Consider the following 4,706-nt stretch of genomic DNA (forward strand, 5'->3'; position numbering starts at 1 on the left):
CTATTACAGGGCTTCCCTGGTGGCGCAGTGGTTGAGGGTCTGCCTGCCAGTGCGGGGGACACGGGTTCGAGCCCTGGTCTGGGGGGATCCCACATGCCACAGGGCGACTGGGCCCGTGAGCCACAATTACTGAGCCTGCGCGTCTGGAGCCTGTGCTCCGCAACAAGAGAGGCCGCGGCGGTGAGAGGCCAGCGCACCGCGATGAGGAGTGGCCCCCGTTTGCCGCAACTAGAGAGAGCCCTAGCACAGAAATGAAGACCCAACACAGCCATAAATAAATAAATTAAAAAAAAAAAAAGTGTCTTCTAAAAAAAAAAAAAAAACCTATTACAAAGCTGCAGTAATCAAAAAAGTGTGGTACTGGCATAAAGACAGACAAATAGAACAATGGAATAGAATGGAGAGCCCAGAAATAAATCCTTGTGTTATGGTCATAGGATATTTGACAAGGGTGCCAAGATCTTGGGGAAAGAACAGTCTTTTCAACAGATGGTGTTGGGAAAACTGGGTATTCATATGCAAAAGAATGAAGTTGGACCCTTATCTTACACTATATACAAAAATTAACTCAAAATCAATTAAAGGTCTAAACTTAAGACCTAAAACTATAAAACTCCTAGAAGAAAACCTAGAGGAAAAACTCATGACATTAGATGTGGCATGGATTTCTTGGATATGACACCAAAAGCAGAGGCAGCAAAAGCAAAAACAGACAAATGGAACTACATCAACCTTAAAAAATTTTGTGTATCAAAGGGCACAATCAACAGACTGAAAAGGCAATCTATGGAATAGGAGAAAATACCTATAAATCATATAGCTGATAAAGGGTTAATATCTAGCACATATAAAGAACTCTTACAACTCAACAACAAAAATTCAAGTAACACAATTAAAAAATGGACAAAGGAAAAAAAGTGGACAAAGGACCTGAATAGATATTTCTCTAAAGATGATATAGAAATGGCCAGCAAGTATATTGGAAGATGCTCAATATCACTAATCATCAGAGAAATCAAAACCATGATGAGATATTACCTCCCACCTATTAGGATGACTACTATTAAATAAACAAACAAAAACAACAGAAAATAATGAGTGTTGGTGAGGATGTGGAAAAATTAGAACCACAGTACACTGTTGGATGCAACTGGTTCAATTGCTATGGAAAAATGGAATAAAAAAATTAAAAAATAGAATTATCATATGATCTAGCAATTCCACTTCTGAGTATATATCCAAAAGAATTGAAATCAGAATCTCAAAGAGATATTTGCACAGTCACGTTCATAGCAGCACTATTCACAATAACTAAGAGACAGAGGCAACTCAAACGTCTGTCAACAGTTGAAAGAGTAAACAAAATGTGGTGTGTACATACAATGGAATATCATTCAGCTTTAAAAAGGGAGAAAATTTCATCATATGCTACAACGTGGATAAACCTTGAGGACCTTACATGAAGTATCTAAAATAGTTAAAATCATAGAAACAGAAAGTAGAATGGTGGTTACCAGGGGCAGGGTAGAGGGGGAAAAGAGGAGTTGTTTAATGGGTATAGAGTTTCATACTTATAAGATGAAAATGTTCTGGAGATACAGTCACAACAATGTGAATATACTTAACACTACTGAACTGTATGTGCACTTAAAAGTGGTTAAGATAATAAATTTTACTTATGTGTTTTTTACCACAATAAAAAATGGGGGTGGGGGCACTTGGGAACAGAACTGTTGAGCTGTTTAAAACTTTCCAAATGAAGTATTTCAGTAGGTTTTGTACTGAAACACTTTGCTAAATACAGAAGAATACAACACTTCTGACTAGGCTGCAAGAACCTCAGGGAATATGGTGAATTTTTACATATTTGGCGGTGGAAGAGGCTGAAAAATGAGTATCACAATTTGGGAGAGCACATTCAATGATGTCCTTAGTACATTTACTTTTTATGAGAAGTCTTTTTCAGATACAACAGTAATCAAATGCAAGTGTTGAAAGAAATAGACCTTCTATAATATTATCACAAAATGTTAAATCAACATTTAGAAAAGTAAAGTGTATTGAATTATGTTTAATTCAAAATACTAACAATAAGTATATTTTAATGCTATATTAATAACTATTTATTATAATAAACTATTAACCTATTAATGAATGAATTTATAAAACTATTTATTAAATGTTTATTTCATACTCAGTTCATCCTTTTAAAATTTCCTTTATTGCAGCTCAAGTATTTTTATCGATGGGGTGCTTTATAAGAAGTTTGGGGTCATTGCTGTAGAGTTCAGGGTTTCTTCACACCCCCTAACCCTGGAGAATCCTATCCAATCTCTTCTAGGAATTCTGAACCAGATGTAAGACGAGGCTGTGGTAGAAAGGGAGGGAGAAGAGGTATCAGGGAGGAAAGAGAGAGAGTTTTGTTCTAATATGATTTTCAAATTTTTCCAATTATCAAGAACAACACTGTACAGTAGAGAAGAAAATGTTCCATATTTGTGCTGTCTGACACAGTAGCCACTGGTCACATGTAACTGGCGAGCACTTGAAATGTGGCGTCGTGTGACTGAGGAATTGAATTTTAAATTTTGCTCAATTAAAAATTTTTTTAAAATGTCCTCCATTTTAAAAATAATTAATTAATTATTTTTGGCTGCATTGGGTCTTCGTTGCTGAGCGCGGGCTTTTCTGTAAGTTGCAGTGAGTGGGGGCTACTCTTTGTGGCGGTGCACCGGCTTCTCATTGAAGTGGCTTCTTTTGTTGTGGAGCACAAGCTCTAGGCAAGCGGGCCTCAGTGGTTGTGGCACGCAGGCTCAGTAGTCGTGGCTCGCGGGCTCTAGAGTGCAGGCTCAGTAGTTGTGGCGCTCTGGCTTAATTGCTCCATGGCATGTGGAATCTTCCTGGACCAGGGCTCGAACCCATGTCCCCTGCATTGGCAGGTGGATTCTTAACCACTGCGCCACCAGGGAAGTCCTCAATTTAAATTTGTTAAAATTTAAATAGCCATGTGTGGCTAATGGCTACTGTATTAGACAGTGCAGTGCTGGAAGGAAACCGCAGCCAAACATGCCTAAAAGGTCTAGTGACTGAAGGGAAAATATGAAGTGTGTGAACCAAGCAACAGAGAACTGCACATGTGTCAACATGAAGAAGTTGGTGCAGGGATGTAGAGATAGCATAATCTGAACAATGTACTTGGCTGAGTTATACCAAAGTGATCTTACATTTTCTTTTCTACATTGATGAAAGATTTATAACTTCTGTTTTGTTGCAGAAGGGAAATGTAACTTATGTTTCACAATTTATCTGCCTACAAAAGGTATATGCAATACACTTTGGTAAGTTTTTATCATATTTCATAGTTTCAAATTATTTTTCCTTTGGGAAGTTACAGACAGGGGGATGTGCATACCTCTTCCTTTATCCCATACTCTAGGCTTATTTTTCATTAGTGCAAGTGGGACAGCCTCAATCTTTTTCTCCTCTGGGCTGTACATGACCACTAGATTTCAACTTCTCTCTTCTCCTTTGTTAGGTCTCCTCCTCCAAAAAAGTATCTCCTCCAATGCTGACATAAAATTCCTCTAACAGCAGGTGAAGTCTTTTGTTCTCCAATTAGAGATATAATGCTTATGATAGAGATAGTACTACCTGACATAATACAAGAAACTCACGCCAAGAAAAAGTCAATCAGTGTATTGAAGAGACACTCATCTCCTTTATGAGGGATAAGATGATAGAAGAAAGGAAGCCACTGGTTTCATAAAAAAGGGGTGGCAAAAGTTTTTTGGAAAGTATGTTGTGGGGATGAAGAAGAACCATATTTTCAGGCATCATCATCACTTTTTCTTGGGCCAAATGGGAGGAACAAGCTGAAATCAGTGGTTGGAATGCTTGAAGCTCTGGGCTGTGGAATTTAAAATGACAAATGGTGATTTGTCTCTATATGGATATGTATGACCATCGTTAAAAAGTCTACAAATAATAAACACTGGAGAGGGTGTGGAGAAAAATGAACACTGCTGATGGGAATGTAAATTGGTGCAGCCACTCTGGAGAACACTATGGAGGTTCCTTAAAAAACTAAAAATAGATTACCATATGATCCCGCAATCCCACTCTTGGGCATTTATCAGGAGAAAACTCTAATTTGAAAAGATACATTCACCCCAATATTCATAGCAGCACTGTTTACAATAGCTAAGACATGGAAGCAACCTAAATGTCCATTGACAGATGAATGGATAAAGAAGATGTGGTATTTGTGTATACACACACACACACAATGGAATATTACTCAGTCATAAAAAAGAATGCAATAATGCCATTTGCAGTAGCATGGATGGACATAGAGATTATCATATTAAGTGAAGTAAGTCAGACAGAGAAAGGCAAATATCATATTATATCACTTATATGTGGAATCTAAAAAAATGATACAAATGAACTTATTTACAAAACAGAAAAAGATTCACAGACATAGAAAACAAACTTATGTTTACCAAAGCATAGGGAACTATATTTAATATCCTATAATAACCTATAATGGAAAATAATCTGAAAAAGAATATATACATATATATATATCGGAATCACTTTGCTCTACACCTGAAACTAACACACATTGTAAATTAACTATACTTCAATTAAAAAAATATAGGGACATTGTAAATTCTAGGAGGACAGGGACAAATTACAATGTGCTT

The 4,706-nt window shown here is 37.0% G+C and overlaps 1 long non-coding RNA gene across 1 annotated transcript in view; it reads right to left on the minus strand.

The window, feature by feature from the left end:
* Positions 1-4,279, minus strand: part of LOC309612914 — a 30,875-nt gene extending 26,596 nt beyond the window's left edge. The window contains exon 1 of the long non-coding RNA XR_014235405.1: positions 325-4,279. This is a non-coding gene — a long non-coding RNA (uncharacterized lncRNA). The remainder of the gene's footprint in view (positions 1-324) is intronic.
* Between the last annotated feature and the right edge of the window lie 427 nt (positions 4,280-4,706).

The sequence above is a fragment of the Balaenoptera borealis genome (assembly GCF_965194805.1).
Source record: "Balaenoptera borealis genome assembly, chromosome: 16".
Taxonomy (NCBI): domain Eukaryota; kingdom Metazoa; phylum Chordata; class Mammalia; order Artiodactyla; family Balaenopteridae; genus Balaenoptera; species Balaenoptera borealis.